This window comes from Hesperophylax consimilis, chromosome 14, assembly GCF_061612785.1.
Source record: "Hesperophylax consimilis isolate HC1 chromosome 14, BYU_Hcon_1.0, whole genome shotgun sequence".
NCBI lineage: Eukaryota > Metazoa > Arthropoda > Insecta > Trichoptera > Limnephilidae > Hesperophylax > Hesperophylax consimilis.
The window spans coordinates 7,428,777-7,448,965 of record NC_142849.1 but is presented as its reverse complement, the minus strand read 5'-3'; the positions used below and the strand labels follow the sequence as shown (position 1 = coordinate 7,448,965).

At 33.1% G+C, this 20,189-nt stretch overlaps 1 protein-coding gene across 1 annotated transcript in view; it reads left to right on the top strand.

Moving 5' to 3' along the window:
• The window catches only part of LOC149417841 (uncharacterized), a 410,945-nt gene that overhangs the window by 205,125 nt on the left and 185,631 nt on the right, over positions 1-20,189 (top strand). The gene's annotated exons all lie outside the window — the stretch shown is intronic.

Here is a 20,189-nt window from a genome sequence, read left to right as displayed (position 1 = left end):
TTCATTTTTCTACGCGTTTCGGAACACGTGTTCATGCATTAACATATAATGACGATATGCGAAAATCTAATGATTTTTGTAAACACGTGTTGCAACGTCGCGTTAATACATTCCTTATATACTAATAGTTTAACAAGAAACCTATCAATTTATTTGGTAAGGACCTGCAGTCTTGTTGTCAACAGGAATACGAATAATTTGAAGAGATTCTTAATAAAATTGCAACTTTTCTCCGTGTACAATTTCAATAAATTTGCAATATTTTATGTAAGTAAGTATATAAAAATCTCCGTGTATATAAAACAACTACGCAGAATTATATATGAATCAATTTATTATACTATCAGTTAAATTATTTATTAAAATTTAAAAAAATAACACTAGTTTAATTCCCGTTACGTGTAAACGTTTTTCTTTTTTAATGTGAGTACTGCACCAAAGTCCCTAACAGTCTGAAATCAGTGAGACTATGGCATCCCAAATTGGGGTATTTGGTGAGGCTGAAGGTAGCGGGAAGGGCAGGAGATGTTGAAAAGGAGGGTGAGGAAGTACCCAGCTATTTAGATCTGGACATCAAACACCGCTAAAGCTTTTGGAGCAAAAAAATATAGGTCCATTAAAAATTCATCAATTTTTTTCGTAAAACCGTAAATAAAAAAAATAAAAACAGTTTTATTGCGAACGTTCGCAGTCGGGATTAAGAAAATAAATGCGCCTTGGTAAACGGTACAAAGATAAAAGTTTATATACCAGACGTGACGGAATAAGAGGTCAACGTCAATAAAACGTGTGGCGACAAAATAAACCAAATATTGGACCCCAAACCACTACCTTATTATTTGTGGATGGACCCGAGACTGTATTCCACTGTTCACACATTGTGTCCGCTTGGGGCGAGGCGAAGAAAGGAAACCTATTATGGGAAAATAGTGTTTACCGTTGTCACTTCACCATAATGAAGATCAAGCAAATAAGGTTTCCATTTATGTTAATGGAATTATGAATTCAGAATTGAATATACTATTTTATTTTTGAGGTATAATGCCAAATTTCGGACAGAATTACAGTGTAATGCCGTCCAAAACGTTGGCTAAAGAAGGACATAGCTCAACTTGACATAATATCCCCTAAAAAAACACTATAATTCTTTTGGCCGTGAAAATCTTAAATCATATTTGAATAAAATGTGTCTAAAGTTAGGTTATATGAAAAGTGTACTAGCTTGATTATTAAATCAGTGTTTTTGTTTTTTTTAATCATTTATATGAAGGAGAAAACTTGCTATTTTATTAAGGGCCTGCAATTTTAAAACCAGATTTTAGCAAATCAGCAATACTCATTGTTCTTCGTGTACATTATTACTAAAAAAGCTTACATTGTTACGAAATCTCATTTGTGTTGCTTATGAGTAATATTTCTCGTGGTTTTACCTAAGACGTCGGAATCGGGGCCTATGTCATCTTTGAACATGCTGTGTGGAACGATTTTTTTAAAAGGAAGGTAAGGATGGAACAAAGGTCTTGATGAGACCTATGTTGTAGGCGGGGGATCAAAAAAGCAGGCAGTCAATCCACAGCCGAGGATTGACTGCCTTGTTGAGGATGAAAACGGGTCGTAAAAATTACCTAACGTTTTTGTTTGAATATACTTGTCTTTGTTTTGCACTGACGGCCTTCGTGGTCGAGAATTAAGGCTTTCTTAAATAATATGTTGCATATTTGAAACACGTTCCAGATCGGTGTCTCTCAGTATCGTCCTGGCGTGAGACAACAATTCAGAATCGAAACGTTGCTTGAAACGGCTTTGGCTGTGTTTGGTGACCTGAATAGCCAAGTACTTCTCAGCCTTCCTCTTCCCAAGTCTCTCCCACTCCCTCCCCATTACCTTCACCTTACAACATACGTACACATGGCGGGACTCTTGTTCGGTTTCACATAAATTTATTTAAATACATAATACGAATAAATAAATCCGTGGGGATGCTTTGTGAAGGACCTTTTAGAGCAATGGTTGTGAACCTGGGTCTTGAGAAAGAAAAAAAGCATAGAATATATTTTGAAATCAAGCAAAATGTAGACACAAGACTGTATTTAGTAATTTAGAATTTTTAAATTTCTTCAGTTACAGAAAACTTTGCAGACAAACTCGTTCTATGTAGCTGACTTTAGGCATTAACGCTGACCTCTATTTATAGCCTGCCAGACCTGGGACCAATATTAGGCAATCGTGTCGGAATATTTCCAGGGAAGTGGACTTAAATAAACGTGAAAGAATAATGTCAGTCAAAGAAAGGCGACGTTTTAACGGAAAAGTCGCGTTTCAAAGGAAAACGTTGACTTTTCAGATCAATTCCTCGGAACGGGCAATAAATCACATGTGGCAAGTTGGATGGAAAGAAGTAAAAATGTGCTGAAAAACCTTTCTTCAGGAATTTCTTCAAAGCATTCACTTAAAACTGTAACGTTAGTTATAATTTGAGTCGTTTGTGTGTTTGATTCCCGCAACAGTTGAAAAATAAATTGTTACGAAATTATTAATTTCAATTTTGGGCAATGTCATTCTGCATGTTGGAATGTTAAGATGTTGATGGCTATGTTTAGTGTGTCTTACGAAAATTATACAATATCTTTCACCCGCCACACTGTTCTCTTTATATAAAAGTATTTTTTTGAGACTATTAAATTTCCGGCATATAGCAAAAATACTATTATTTAACTCTTGGATGATACATTTTCGATAGAGTTGTAGGAAAGACGAGGAGTGGGAATGGTTTAAGCATTAGTTGAAAATTCTCAGCTTTCTCTCGCTTTATCTCTTTTTCTGCCTTTTCCTTAATCCATTGTCTTTTTGCTGACAATAAGCTGATTTTTTAGTCTTTTTCACTGACTAAAAAAATATGATTTTTCTTTCAAATGTTAAGAAGAACGTTATATAACAGCCACGCAGCTCTTCCTCTTAATACTAACCAAGATATAATCACAGCTTCCAAACTGTTTGAGGTTGGGAGCTACTTTTTACATCAATTTTTATAGTGATCCACTTCTAACAAGAATCTTACAAGAATGTTTGTTTTGTTCTTCAAAACATTGACAATTAAACGAGTTTAATTTGTCTTACGACCAGGACAATATTTTTGTCATCAGCGGTTGTAAATTTAAAAATTTGGAAATAACAATTGTTCTAAAAATTCTCAATAATTGTAATTGTTGGAATTTCAAATTTTGCCCTGCGATCGACCTGTTTTTGTGATTGAGAAATTGAGAACCTTTGGCTTAGTTTAAAGATCATTAAATTAACCACATGTGGTACACTTGGCGTTATTATTTTTTTACGTATGGATAGTTTTTAATATGGTAGATGATTTGTTATTATGACGATTTTCCTATTCCTTAAGAGTTGTGGTAAATATTTGCATAACAGAATTGAGACATTAATAATTCACGTAACATACGTCAACAAAGGGGTTTTAAATAAAATCAAACAGACATCGTCGTTTTAAATAGATATTTGTCTTAATTGGTGAATTGTCTTGTTTAATTTACTTTACTCAATCAATTATGTGTGTATCTCATAGTATAGTCCCAGTTGTCCACAAAGTCTAAAGGTTTTTGTAAAAAGACATGGGTTTCAGATAAGTATAAATATTACTGAAATATTTCACTCGATATATTTAGAATTATAGAACTGACAGGTGACATTGAGAAAATGAGCAAAAGAATTTGCTACGTCAGTTACAGAAAAAAAACTGTCTGAAGATCAAGAATTTACTGTCTAGAAAACTATCGAAATAATGTTTTAAATGTCAATTGAAAGACAAGCACAATATATTTAATAATAATGGATTCAGTGAAATTACAGTACGTGTCTAGTATTTGAATTGAGATTGCTATAAATATGTTTACTGAGTCACTTGTAGGTATACCAATTAAACCAATTTAGACCACATATATATAAGAGTTGCGAAAGGTATTGTGACTGTGAAATACAAATATTTTCAATGTTGAAATGCTTTTAAAACTAACAACTAACGACTTTTGACGGTACATAAAATGCACAAAATATTATAACGCCGTTGAATTTTGTACAATTTTTATGACTACACTCGATATTGTGGACTGTATTCGAAAGCTCGAATGAACGACTGTGTATTTTTGCCTGCTGAAAAGAGTAAAAAAAGGCAATTTTTAAATGCGATTTTTCTACGTAAGAGAAAATTTTAGCTTAGTTAAGGCATATTAAAAAAATAGGAAAAACTTTTACACGTCCAATAATAAGATTGAAGAGCTTTAAGTTACTTATATTAAGGTTAAAAATGTTAATTTGAAACACATTTCATCACGCTTAAAATCACATCAGAAACGAGCCCCGCGCCGGCTGGGGATTTTTTGTTATGGAAAAAATATTGAGAAAACGTAATATATTTAGGCGATAGTATTTTATGCGACATACAAAGGCAATATGATTAGGAACAACACTAATAATTGTCCAGCATTTCTGTATTAAGGCGGGAACACATTATTAAAACCCGACGCGACCCGATGAAACGCGATGCGTGTTGAGTCGAATCAAATGTATGGTTTTCTTATGACCAGAATCACACTATGAACATCCGACGCGACGCCATGCGCGCACACGCCACCCGATCTAGACGTGCCAGGTCGGCGTGTTGCCCATGGTGGGGGTAAACACGCCACCCGACGCGGCCTGCGCAGTGTGTTTCTAGACAACACCCGACGCCACGCGTCAGTCGTTCGAGAACTGTCACCGAGCATATACGAAATTTTGGCCAATTTAATATTATTTTTGCATTTATTTAGCGAAATGACCGACGAACAATTAATTGAGTTGGTAAAACGATATCCTGTTCTATTTGACATGAGTTTAGCTATATACAGGAATCATACTGTGAGAATATCCTGTTCTATATGACATGAGTTTAGCTATATACAGGGATCATACTGTGAGAAATAATCTTGTGTATGTCACTTTGAATAAATTCGGGTATTTCTTCAAATTGTGTTTTAGTAACCCGAAAATACATATGAAATCTTTCAATATCTTAAAGTAAGTCTGGATACAGAATATGATATTCACCACACATACTCCTCTTTTGATTTATTTCATGAACCCAGTAACGCCTAGTTATTCTCTTTTTCTTGAGTCATTAAAATATCATATATGTACCCATAATTTGCATCAAATCTTCTTCAAAGTCTTCATCTGACTCGTTATTTATTAAATCCATTGTACAAAACCATTCACTTCCACTGCTGTTAGCTAACTGTATTCAGAAATTGCTAGTATGTCGTGGCGTCGTGTGTTGGTAATGTGCACGGTGCACATCGGGTGTCGAGACGTGGCGTCGCGTCGCGTTTTAATAATGTGTTTCCTCCATTAATCTCTCCGATTGTGTTTCATGTTTTTTTATTGGGTTGGCAGTGACTACACTTCCTACAAACAAACGCGTATTATCGGTGTTCTGTCAAAATGGTGCGAAATTATTATTTACGTAAATAATATTAAATATCAATATTTTTCAAAATCGTAAATGGAAAGAGTTGTTGTTTATTGTCAATAAGTTAAATCAAATGTTTGTTATTTTTAATGCGTATTAATACGGTAGTTGTAGGTAAAGAATTGTAAAGAAAGGTAAAGAGCCAGAGGTGTGCTCTGTCGGCCAATAGGGAAACTACTCCCGAGGCAGGTAAAGCACGATTTATTTATTTTGCGCTAAGATTTTTGCGGAATTTACTCGAAACATAAGATTTGAATTCGACCAATCAGAGGGCCGAAACCGTCCAGACGTTGACGTAATAATACTATCAGATACTCAAATGGGACTGCGTTGGGTATATAGCACGACCAAAACATGATTTAATTTCATCGGTTTCATATTCATCGTTGAGTATGAAAAACAAAGGTGACCCACATTGGAAATGGACTAAAAAATCAAAGTAAACTGCGGGTTCAGGTTAAATTGCGAAAAATTGGCAAAATTTCAACATTTTTGGTCGGTTATTTGCTGGAAACCATGAAGCTGTTGACGAAGATTGTTTCCTCTTTAAAATTTCCTTACCCAACCCATTTGAACCAGCCTCATAACAATATCAAATAGATACTTACTATAATTCCACCTACTCCAGACAATTCAGACTCTTATGCGGTATCACATAAAATTTAAAAGGCTTTTAAAGCTGTCCCCAGCTTCCGGAGTTGGAAATTCTTCGCTAGCGTGTTTTTCGGTGGAAACAATTAATTTTATTGGGTAATGCAGCTTTACTAACAACCTTTTAACTTTCATGTTTTTACTCTTCTTATTTTGATGTACTCTTGTCTCGGAAGTTGGCTACCATCAGTGAAATCTTCATCTTGAAATCTTTAGCCCAAAACTACTAATACTAATACGAACATTTTCTCACCCAGGAATTAATTCATAGATATTAAAACAACTCAAAAATAAATTAAATAAACTAAATTAACATCAGAATATGTCATCGTAATATTAAAAAGAATGATGGTAACATGCAAAAATTTGATTCTCCCTCTAGGGAAATAATGTGTCGAATTTTTTTCATCACCAGTCATTTACAAGAATTAAAGGACTAAGAATCATAGCTCATGCTAAGCAGTTTGTTCGCGAAAAGGTTAACAGTCTAGACCCTTATCATTTGGTGACAAGAACAGCACTTTTGCAAAGGGGATGCTATTAAACAAGGGAAGCAATGTCTTTGCCACGTATTTTGTGTAGGCATCAAGTTAATGGCTAAATCAGAATATAGTGAAGTTGGAAATAGTCGAATATCAAAATGTGTACTGTTTTGTCATCTTAGTTTTATTTTTGCTTTGTTCATCTTTAATTTTACCTTTACAATAATGTTATGTTTTCTCGGTCACCAAACTAGACACAGTCCATATTATGGACACGGTGTCATATCAGTGACTTTTTTCCAGCCCTCGAGGGTGTTATTCATCATCATTTTATTGAAAGGACGGAGAAAGGGAAGAGGAATTTACATTTTGAGATTATTTTGAAAACCTATATATTGTAATGTGAAGCGTGCTACAAAGTTTACCGATTGACTGGAAACCTTTGTTTACATTATCGGATGAAGTTTACACAGTAACTGAATAGGTTTTTTGATATTACAGGATGTATGCAGGGGTAGTGCAGTGAATTGCAATACATTCCATATTTGTTATAATGGATTATTACCTACTGTTATTATTTTTTATATAATACAGATATTCTCCGATGTACACCGCATCGTACATCATTTTTATATAAAAGATTTTTAGGCGTATAAATAAATAAATAAAAATAGTTAATCCTCCTTCATGACACAACCAACACTTTTAGGAGATTTTCAAATATTGTCAGGTTATTCGTAACCCGGGAATGTTTGTCTAACTTTAATAAAAATAAATTAAACACATGATGTAATGGAACAATGCATAGGTCTGATTAATGCAGATACGAATTGATCAAATTTCAGAACTTACCTCGTTATAGTCAAAATGTTATTACGTAAGCCCTAAACCCCTAAAAGCACGTAAAGAATTCCTATTGAGGTGAATTAATTAATCACATACAATCTCATTGTATGCTCGCGGCTTTAGGAAAGGCAGATCATTAATATGACCGACTCTTTAGGACACTCCCAGCGGTACTTTTGCTTCAAACACTTTCCGACATATATAATAAAACGTATGTAGAAGGTGATTCAACCATAAAATAAAATGAATAGGTGAAATTAATTTATTTTTGGATTCTTTGGGGAGGTACACGACCCCGTTTCGGGCAATAAATCTTTCCGTACAAACCCTAAGCTTATTTTTTGAGTGTTTTCACAGATAAGAGCGGAATCTTTAGAGCCAGATTTGAGATAAAAGGATGTGCGGTAGGTTCGGACCAGCGCTTACTCAGTATACAGGGAGAATACGACCGGGTTGAATTTATTCGTTCAAGCCCAGTTTTTGCCCGAAGGTTGTGTGATAACTTTTTGTTGCTATTCGCATTAACATTATTTATAACGGTACCTAATAAAGCATAGTATTACAAAATCTGGTCCATGAAAGAAAATTAAACGACGTGAGATCTTTTAAATTAATTTTTTATTACATTTTCAATAATAATTTACAAAAAGCAGTTTATTTACAAATAAGTTCCGAACCGAGTTCTATTGTTATGCGTGACAGCTTTTTTGCTTTCGAAAGGCATTATCAAACTGTGGCAAAACCATTTACAGATGTTATATTTATATTATTTTCACATAGTCAATAATATTTATATTATTGACGGCCGGCATAGTCCAGTGGTAACGCATTGGACTGCCATTCCGAAGGTCGCGGGTTCGAACCCGGCGTGCGCAAATAAATTTTATTTGATTAATTTGTGTTATTTCACAATTAATTAATTAAAATAATATATAGTATATTTGCGGCACGTTCCAGAGTGGAAGATACTACCAGTATCGCCCTGGTGTAAGACCATCATTCAGAATTAAAACGTTGCTCCAAATGGCTTTAGCCGTGTTTAGTGACTAGATCTGAATAGCCAGGTACTTCCCCACCTTCCTCTTTCCCTTCCCCACTTACCTTCAGCCTCACAACATCCCCCAATGGGGGATGCCATAGTCTCATTGGCTCCAGACTGGAGCAGTTGAGACTCTTGTGAGGTATTCACTATAAAAAAAAAAATACAAGGACTCTAACTTCGGGAGGTGAAAATGCAATAATTAAAAAAAGACAAATAACTGTTTTCGACTCTGAATAAGATGAATTGCTTAATTGCTGAAAAGTAGTTTATTATTATTTTTTTTTTTATAATATAATATTGATAACATTTTATGATTTTGACTGTCCAACTACGAAGGATTCCCGTTTCAGGACAGTCAAATTTACAGGTTTCAAGTTATCCTAGACCAAAGCTGCCCAACCCCAGGCCCGCGGGCCACAATGTGGCCCGCGAACGAATTATAAGTGGCCCGCGTGAAACATTCTCAAAAAACCCGCCAATCCGCCAATTTGAAAAAGTGTCGCGGGCCCGCGGTAAAACACAATGCAGCTTGCGCGCGGTCACCAGTGTTGGCAACGACGGCGATTTATCGCTATTTAGGCTACTCAGGACGAGAATCAGCGACGAAAAAATCTAACCTGTTGAACTTACTTTTGAAACAAAAATACACCGGTTTTCGACGTAATATTTTTTGCGTCGAAATGGAATCATGTAGCCACCCCCCCCCCCATGGAATTCGAAAAATTGCTGTGGGGTATCACATATGATGTTCGGGTGTGCGGAATTTTTTCTCAGCGAAGTTCCGTAACAACCCCCCCCCCATGGATTTCAAATATTTTGTGGGGAGCACTTATTAAGATTTTTTTTTGTGGGGAATTATGTTTTATAGGCCCGCCAGTGATTCAAAATCGTCGATCGTCGAATACAGAATTTAAGACTAGCTAACATAAGTATGTTAAAACGAAGATACATAAAAAAGATACATAGAGACGTTCGTGATTTCACATTTTTTAGTATCATTAATTATGGAGAATCATTTTGTAATGGAAAAATGCAATGGAATTTGGAATAAAGTAATTTACCTTTTTTACTTCCATCACGAAATCTGAGCAATTTACCCCCAAACACCCTGAATAGGTATATGAAAATAAATTGATTTTATTTATTACATTCGTATATACGAGTATATAGTCCGCAAGTGGCCTCGCCACGATTTGATAATGCCTTCCGAAGGTGAAACAGCTATCACGCGTAATAATAATTACACGGCAGAACATGTTTATAAGTATATTATTTTTTTTGGAAATTTAATAATAATAAAATAAAGCATAAACTAAAAAAATAAATTAAATGAAGTTCTAAAAACTAAACTTGTTAACAATAAATAAGACGTGAGATAGTTTCGAAAGGAACGGTTATGTCGATTTTCGCCAAACAAACATTTATCTAATATGGTGAAATACAGGGTGCAGCAAAACAGACAGTGCAGTTTTGAAAGACCGGTACATCCCGCGGTGGGGGTAGGAACCTGGGAGGGGTCTCGTTGTGTCGGGAGGGTCGTGCCGTTTTCAGTCGTTACCACGGTTTCGTCCGGACAAACACCCTGGCTTAGACGTCAAAAATAGCAGTTCTTTCATCGCCACCCAGCGGGCCTTTTGGATGCAATTTGTGACTTTTTTCTGTGGGGCCACCTGGAGGAAAATGTTTTTAAAATCGGCCTCAAACCTTGCAAGAACTCAAAGATCGAATTTGGGAAGAAATTCATCGAGATGTGGCAAAATGCGACCTAAAACTTCAGAAATCACCTTCCTCAATGTATCGCTGCTGGGGGTCTTCATCTTTCTGAACTCATCATCAGAACTTGATGAATAAAACGGCATCATAAAATGAATAAAATAAAATAAACTCTATTTCTGTCTGTTTTGCCACACCCTATACAACTTCATAGCGTTTAAATAAATACCACTAAATGATTGTAATGTATATATAGCATACCGGTATGGCTTATCTTCCTCGGAGAAACGTATATTCTCAACTAATATTAGTTATTGCTTTCTACGAACTTGGCTAACACTGGCATATCGTGTTTTTCCTAGAACCAGTTAGTTAGCCTCCAAACGCGTTTTCCACAATGTTTCTCTAAATGTATTTAAAGTATTTTTCTTCAAATGATTCTCACTCTTCTCAGAAGGTGACTATTTAAATCGAAAAGTCTGACACCCGTTCAATTCACGAATTTTTCAAGAAGATGTAAAATTAAGAAATGTGCTAGTAAAGAAATCAAAAAATTAAATTTTAGCAGTAAATTACACTTTTTCGCTGGAATTGTCATTTTATTTATTGTTTATATGTTTATCTTAATCTTCATTTGCCTGTAAATTTGTTTGTTAGGTTCCGATTGCGATTCAAGATGGTTGCCGTGTTGGGGATAATCGTGGTTCCTACTACGAGATGTCAATAATAATGTCTGAATAATAAATATTATAGTGCTTACCGGCCTGAAGAAAGTTCGAAAAAAAAATTGACGTTGAGATAGTCACGTTCAAGGTTCCTTGAATTATTGTAAGAACCCTGGGTGACGTTTCTTTGGAAAAATTGCATATTTATGATTTCAAATTAAGTAGGTACCTACTTACAAATCTTATGATTACAGAGGAAATTTTGGTTTTGATTTTATTAAATAGGAGAAAATTAGACACACATTTTGGACGCGAGGTGTATTGTTTATGGGATTAATAGTACTATCACCAATTGTAGCTCTGCAAGTAGGTAAAGGCGTTTATTTCTACGCCTAGAACCTTATTTCCTCTTCTAAAGGCACTGCCAAACTGTAGAACTGCCATATCTGATTGAATTGTTCTGCCTGATTAAATTGTCCTGTCTGACTGAATGATAGTCCTGAAAAATTAGACTGTCAAATTGTCAAGTGGAAATAAATGTGTGTAGTTTTCAATCAAACACACTTTTAATATGTCAAGTACACTCAGAGTAATTTGAAACACCTTGTGCTCGCATTTGCAATTTAGTCAAATTTTCTGAAAGCTTTTTATATTGATTTGGAAATACTGACCTTTTCATCCAAACAAACGACACTTGCGTGTAACACCGATAACACGTGAAAAAATACCTATGTCCATTGAGTAGGTATCATTTTCACCGAGCATTTGAGATGAATAGGGCACTCTAGAAAAAGCTCGGAAATTGTGGTTATATGTCCTCGGTTACGTGTCTGCTTTTGGCATCTCAAGTAGAGAGTATAGGAGCAGTGAAGCACGCGAAATTATGTGAGGTAATTTAACTGAAAAGTTACCAGCTGCCAACATTTTACATGACCCACTGAAAGACCATTTAATTGTGGCAAACTAAGAGGATTTATGACTAATAATAACTTTATATCCATTCAGAATATACAAAGAAAAAAAAATCGGTTTGGATAAAAACAAATTTCGGTCTGGATAAAAACAAAAGGTACAGAAATTTTCCATAACTTTATAACACTATGCAATAACAATAAAATTAAATATAATGGTCGGTTTTATTTTCTTTCTTGTAATCAAACATACTAATTTCGGCTGTATCTGCTGTGCGTTAGACTGAGTGAAAAATGGTTCAATGAACTTTGCTTTGAATTTAAGTGTTATTTTCAAAATAGGAACTGATTTTTCCAATTTTGAAGAAGAATTCAGACTACGCGGAGAAACATGAGTATTGCTAATTATTAATAATCTCTTTAAATTATTGTTAATCCAGTTAAAAACGGGATTGCAATACCTTAACTAATGTATTAATAGGTTTCCTGATAATTTTCAGTAAAATGCGATATATTATTAGGAAGTCGGAACAGTCCTCAGAAAAATAAATCCTAATATTTTCGAATTTCATCATTGTAAATTATCAAGGTAATTGCAGATGTATAAACACATGTTCCGATATATTAGGAATTTTAGAAAACATTATGTACCTACCTGTGATACAATATTTTTTTACATAAAATTATTTAACTGTCATTTTCTAAATTTGAACCGATCTTTCAACATTTCAAACTATCCTCGATAGTATGTGATAGTATTATCTTAATGACTGTACTATTTAGGATTTTTGTAAACGGAAGTGGCGCCCTCTGTTGTTTTCAAAAAGAACCGTTGAAATTTTCAAACAGCACCCCCATTGAGAAATATGTTTTTTTTATCTGCTACTTTTAGAAAAAAAAAAAAATTATGAACACCTCAGCACAGGTTCTCTTGATAACGCAGCAAAGTGGTTCCGTGCACCTGACCGGCAGTCAGGAGATGCGGGTTCGATTCCCGTCAGCGGCATAGATTTTCCAAAGTTTATTTGTGTTTCAGGCTATTCATTATTGCTTATTATTATTTACCACTATAATAGGTGTTTGTGCAATCCCACACATCCTATAATATAAATCATTTACACTACATTCTCACTTGACATAATACAAAGGAAATTCTATATAAATAATAATATTGTGGAGTAACACTATAAATACTTAACTGTAACTAAATAGAAAACAAAAATACTTACGGCCATGCCAAAAACTTGGCCCATATTGCCGGAGTCTCAAATAGAGTAGTTTTTATACGATAATGCACACGAGTCCCATCTGCCTATTGTCCAGTGGGACTATGCCATTCCCAATTTGGGGCTCGTTGCGAGCCTGAAGGAAGTGGAGACCCACTCCACTAAAGGAGAAAAAAAGTACTTACCCAGATTAGGTTGAATGTTGTTTTTTCAAATACTTTAACATTTTTTTGCGAAAGTGGTATCTTCAAATTAGGCACTGCACAAGAGTCTCAGTAAATACATTATATAATTTGTTGTGGTAGAATACCAAAATTTTAAAAATATACCTATATCTACTTTTCTATATAAATAATAATGTAAATGTTCGTTTGTTCAATATCTTAAATCTCCGAAAGTTCTTCAATGATTGCTTTGAAATTTTGATACAATGTTGCATTTGAATAAACGTGTGTTTTTATAAATTGTGTTTTTATGTCTATCGCTATTTTTTCTCTATCTGCACAGTCTGACTGAGCCACAGCAACGCATGAAAGAGATGTAGAATAATTTCCTAGTCCCCCTCACTAGGAGATCCTGTACTGAGGGAAGCTTCTATGACAATCTTTTTAAAATACTAGTCGGTTCTTTTCCGATAATTCCTTAAGCCAAGCTTTGAAGTACTTAATAAAAATATTTTTTGTTTTATATTTTAATTTATTTGATACTGGGTGGAGGTTTGTTATATAAGTTTACAGCTAAAATTCATAGCTTCTTTTTCCAAAGGTAGAATTACTCTTAGAGCGCCCTTGACGTATATCTAGCTTGTCTATTTACTTTGCTCTGGTTGTGTGATTATGTAAGTTGTTCCTTTTTGGGGGTGATGAACAATATTTTTAGTGTGAGCTGAAATTTAAAGACTTCTTTCTCATAGGTATACGTAATATATGATACAGAAAAATTATTCTTCTACGATTTTTTATATGAAAATCATAAACATTTCGAGTAAACCGCAGGTATATCCCAAATATTTGTTAAAAAAATATTCGCAAGCTTTCGTGAAAAGTTTTCTGGCAACCCATGTTTTTCCTTTCAAAATTACTTTCTCCTATTCCTCTCAGTGAAAAAAGGACTTGCGGTAATAAAGATCCTTAGTTATGGTCAGTTGAATTGTTGCGGGGTGCTGTTAGCTAGAGACCCTACAGTATTTTAACATTTCTGTACATGACCTGACCGCTGGTTGAGAATTCCTACACGTTAAAACTAAACGTGCAAAATAACAAAACTAACCCTTCAGTAAACACGTGTTAAATTAAAAATTTAATAACAAAATAAAAAAGCCTTGTTGTGTTGTAAAAACCACACAACTTTATAAGCACGTCGGTCGTTAAGAGGAATGTCGGCGCTGCCTTTTTCATACAAAACTTTCAGTTGGATTTGGGGCCAAAATACACAACCAAATTACATAAATAAAATTTGTTATGCCTTAATTAGAAGTAAACTTAAATATGGAAGCATTATTTGGAATCCATATTATTACAAGTATGAAAACATTATAGAATCGGTTAAAAAAAAAAGACTATTATCTTTCAAATGTAGACTACATGTCCATCTTATATCATACGACGCACGTCGTGAAGACTTTAAGATTAATACACTAAGTAGGCAATTGATTACCTAATATGTTTGCATAAAGTTATTCACGGCAATCTTGATACCACATAATGTCTTAGGAATATTGAAATAAATGTCCCCAATTTCCATTGTTTTAGACACCTTTTTTTCGCTTGAATATATTCAAAAATAATATCGCCTATTTTAGCCCTCTGACCCAAATGTGTCGACTGATTAATAAGATTGAGTGTGCTGAAGTAGATATTTTCGTCGATAATCTATACAGATTCAAAAAACATGTTCTGCTGCTGATAAATAATATGTTTAGATAATTATATTATGTATCACTGTAACTCTCGTGTCTCTTGTCTCTCCTAGTATTATTTGTCATTTTACTGAACTTATGTATAATTTTATATTATTATTTGTTTGGTTTCTTAATTGTACGTAACCTGTATTTAATTGCATTTTTACCTGTATGTATGTAATGTATAGATGTTTGCCTGTAACTTAAATGAGTTTTTGTAACTGGATAGTTCTCACGTAAGTGAGAACATCTATAAAAACCCAGTATAAATAAATTAATCAAAAGGTATTGCAAAAATCTAATAAAGATATGTGCTACTTTATTTATTATTAAAATACATGACATTATGGTACGACAATTTTTTATTTATTTTAGAGGCAACTTTGGCAATGATTTGCGAGTTAATGATAAATACAAAAAAAATCCTCGCTCTAATTACCATAAAAACATGTCCAATTAAAATTAAAATAAAATATTATTATTAAAAAAAAACTTTTGATGGTCGTTAATTTAAATTGATAACGAACGATTAATGTCGGATTTTTTAAAAATTTCTTGTCTAAAAAAACGCACTTTTACGATGATTTAAATTTTTTTTTTTCATTATATTGGCACAGTAGGTAGGGCAAGATATTTTTTCTAATAATTACTGTCAAATTATGCATATTTTATATCTTTCATTGGCTTTATATTATAATTTAAAACACAAATAAATAAAATTGCACATATCCATACTAGATATTTGTTATATCCTTTGAATAAAAATAAAATTATATAGTTTGGTTGAGTATTTTCGCCTCAAATCCAAATTTAAAGTATGTATGAAAAAGGCCGCACAGCGGGTCCTCTCATGCTACTCGTGCTTGTCGCTGCTGTAGTTCATATTTAAGGGGTTGAAAATAGCTCCCACTTACAAATGTCTGTTTGTGACTTGAATTTATGGAATGCGATCAATTTAGATTCGAAGCCTGACAAGGTTTGACACGCATCCCGTTCCGGTACTCAAGTAACGATGCTGAAAAATGTGTCAGCTTTAATGATCCGGTAAACGCCGGGTTGCTGATTTGCATGCTGTCAGATTATTATTTAGAAAAGTCAAACATTACCACAGAGCTGTAAAATTAGAGGCGCATTTCTTTTCAAAATGTGTTCCACTATTAGAACGAGTTAAGCGGTGGCGAGTAGACCGAATTCGATAGTTTTAGTAAGAGCGTTGGGAGGTCAATTGGAGAGAAAAATGTAGAACCTTTATTTTCGCTTCATGTCTCAAGATTAAATTTTTTTTTTATTAATCTTGAAAATACAAATAAACATATAAAATAAATCGTTCTCGTGTTAAAAGGCGGTGGATCTTATAAAGGTAAAAAATGTATTTCCATAAAATTTTTATGAAACTTTTTTCTTTCTGAAAAGATCTGCCTTTTTTTTGCTCTCTTTATCTTATTTTAGGGTGACCGGATAACTCACCAAAATGATAATTCATCACATCTTTTAAAATTTATATAAAGTCATGGAAAGTGATGTGACAAAAACTTTATGAACTAGGTTAAGTAGGTTAGGTTAGGTTTAAATTTTTTTTTTCATCGTCTCTAATGACTTTATATCACTTTTTAAAAGTGTGTTGAATTGTCACTCTGTTGAGTTATCATACAACCTTATATTAGATATGAAAGTAATAGATACGAAACAGGACTGTTAAAAGAGAAGAAAAAATATAATATCTAATATTATTATTGAGAAATAATAAAATGATTTTTCATAGAGTAATAATACTGAAAGAATTTTTTAAATATTTTAATGATTTTTTTCCAATCTTATGTTAACCGGTAATTGGTTAAACCATTTCACTGAACATTATCTACTTTAAAGTTTTTTACTTCTTCAATGATTTTCTGCTACTTTCGGAAGTTTAACGCCATTATAGTCAAATAACTCTTAATAATGGAGCATTTAATAGAGATGTGCTACGGAGAAACTCTTTCATAAGCCAGCCTCCGTAAAATATCTCACATTTTGCTGATTCTTACAGTACACACTCACACGGACGTTTCTCCAGAAAAAAGCCGCTTGTGGACGGCTGTACATGTTTATGGGACAACAAGATATTTGAGTTTTCTTCTTTTTATAATTATTATAATTTTAAAAATTAAACCGTGTGGTTAAAAACGTTGTCGCCATAAGACAGAGATCCTGAGTTTTTTTCTGTGTGTTGTTCTGTTTCATGTTTCATTATGTATTATCTTCTTCAATTAAATATTAAACTAATGCTAATATCACTGTCTTCAAAAAGTAAATATTACTGAGGCATTATTCAAAAAGTTTTTCCTAAATTTAAAAAAAAAAAACTATTTAATTTTGCTTGTAAGTTTTTTTTATGTAATTCGATAATACATGGAGGTAGGATATATGTAATTTTAACTTAAAAATTAACTTTGAAATTGTTAAAATTCTCCAAAACAACCCGTCCTTAGTGTTATGTTTTATATAATGTATTTTAATATTTATAACGACGTGCCAGCGATTCAATCAATAAAACATAGGGAAACTATAAATAAAACATTTTTATTTGATTTTTATACAAAGAAAAGAAATAAAACATAACAGGGTGTACATTTATAACCTAAAAAGGGTTCTTTATGAGATTAAATTCCCATTTCTAAGGGTACTGAGGGACCATCTGTCTTATGTGCTGACGTTGTATATTGATTAAAAGAACTGAAGTATCACCAGCACTTTAACGAGAAAACATAAAGCATCGCCTGATAAATTTCATTTTATACCCAGTTTTACGGGAATAAAATAAATTGGTTCAAATAAAATAATCACTTAAGTTTTTGTTATTAATGCAATCCTCTTTCAATGTAAGAAACGTACGCAAAGCACACTGGGTTAGTTCTATCACATTATTGAATTTTTACCAAATACTTTTTTTGATTTTTTGTTAATGCTTTGCATATTGACAAATAATAAGCTCTGGCGTCACGATATTTGAACATCTATTTATGCCGGAAATTTCTAGGTCGGTTCAACTCTTTTTATTGAACTTTGGAACTGTCGCAAATTCGGTACTTTGAAATGTTAATTTAAACTGTAAAATAATACGACATATTGTTGGTACATGTACAAGATGTCCGAGTGTCCAGGTGTAAAGTGCAGGAACTTCGGGATGCGATTTTGCATGATGGTAGAAGTAAAAAAGATGAACAACTTTTATCGAAATTCCGTTTTTTTTTCATACAAAAATTATTTTTCCAGAGAAGAATATTATTATTTCCACAAAAACAATTCAATTTCAGCACCTGAAAACTATCTTAAAAAGTTGATTTCGAAAAAAGTTTTTTTTTTTTTTACTTTTACTTATATGGAATGATCTCCCGTTTGTGCACTCAATTCACGGACACCCTGTATTAAAAAAAACCTGTATGAAAAGAGCACGAAAATAGTAGACAGAAAAAATATAAAAACTCGAAGTACTCAAATGACTCTTTAATGAAGGTTCTTCATTTTTTAAATTTAATCCTAGCTCTAGTAGCCTGTGAACATATTAAATGCATTGCACATTGAAAAACATAGGTATTCAGGAAGGTTTTTTACAGTAACTACGCCTCCAACATATAAGATAATTAATTAGACCCTTCAACATCCATGGATCGTTATCTTAATCGTATTTTCAACGATTCTTAACGAGGAGTTTTCCCAAGGTCAGAAAAACTCTCCTAAACAACCCGGGTATTCTTGACTTAGGAATAACGATTCAACATAGAAGAGGTCGGATAGTGTAGGAACCTTTGAAAGCTAACAACCTCTTTATAGTTCACGATACAATGCTCCAAGTGCTCGTTCAAAAAACATCTTGGATTTGAGAAGCGCGTATGAATAAATGTTTTATTTATAAGATCAAAAAAACGCCAAGACATAAAATTTTGCGATCAATGGCTTTAAATTTTTGATATATATGAATACTTGGGAAGCGTGCAGACATCTTCATAAATTTTGTAATAATAAGAACAGTTTTATTTTTGGAATAACTTAATAAGTAAAACCTCTTTTGTAGTATTTAATTTTAATTTTAATAAAGATTATTTATTTTCATTTATTTAATATTTAATTATTGAAAGAGCCCCATCAAGGCGAAGCTCCTGGGTTCAAGTCCTAGATGCGATCCTATCTTTTTGTGTTTAAAATTTTCGTACATTATTTTGAATAATTTAAATAAAAAACAGTTTAATTATTACAGAGAAAAATAAATCTTTAAAATTAAATGCTATTTTTTAACAGGATATATAAGTAATATAGTATTTTATAACAATATAAACACATACATTTGTTTTTGACCACTTTAATTTTATTACACTCTACCGGTTTCTGTAGAACCCTTCCTTCGTCAATAGAATATTGAAATACACAGTACCGACAGATATATAAAATCTATTTGTTGAAGTGGAATATGAATAAAGAAGAAAGGGTTTTTAGGGGATGTCTGGGAAGAACAGAGTGGCTTACTGGAAATATATCTAGAATATTCTAATAGAATTCTGGAATACATCTCAAAAATAATCTAATAGAATTGTAGAAATATTTCCAGTAAGCCGCTCTGTTCTTCCAGGACATCCCCTAATTATCGTTTCCCTTTGTTCACCTCTCACTCCAACACCAGGAATTTCTTTTACATATATTAGCATTGTGCTTTTTTTAATATTCTCCTGACCAAGGAAGGGTTCTGCCGAAACCGGTTGAGTGTAATAAAATGAAAGTGTTCAAAACAATTTTACGTCTTTATATTGTAAATTATACAGAGCCATAAAGTTAATGCTAATTAGTTAATACTGTTAATTATACAAACGGATAATAAAATACCTGACACCATCAGCATATATAAAAAATTCAAGAAGTTGAAGTGGAATGTGAACAAAGAGGAAGGGGTAATTAGGGGATGTCTGAGAAGAACAGAGCGGCTTACTGTAAATATATCTCGAATTAATCTAATGGGATTCTGTAATATATGTCTAAAATAATCTAATAGAAATGTAGACATACTCTACTTTCGGTGTGTTTCGTATAAAACGACCAATAATTAAAATCACAGAAAAAATAACTTCACGAATTCCATAAGCTTTAATGTTGTAAGAAGCCATCAGCCATTCAAATGTGTTTCTGTTCCTTCTAACTAAGATCAAAATATAATAAGTGACATTCCTAACGAGAATAGTTTTAGTTTTTAAAATAAACTGAAAAATA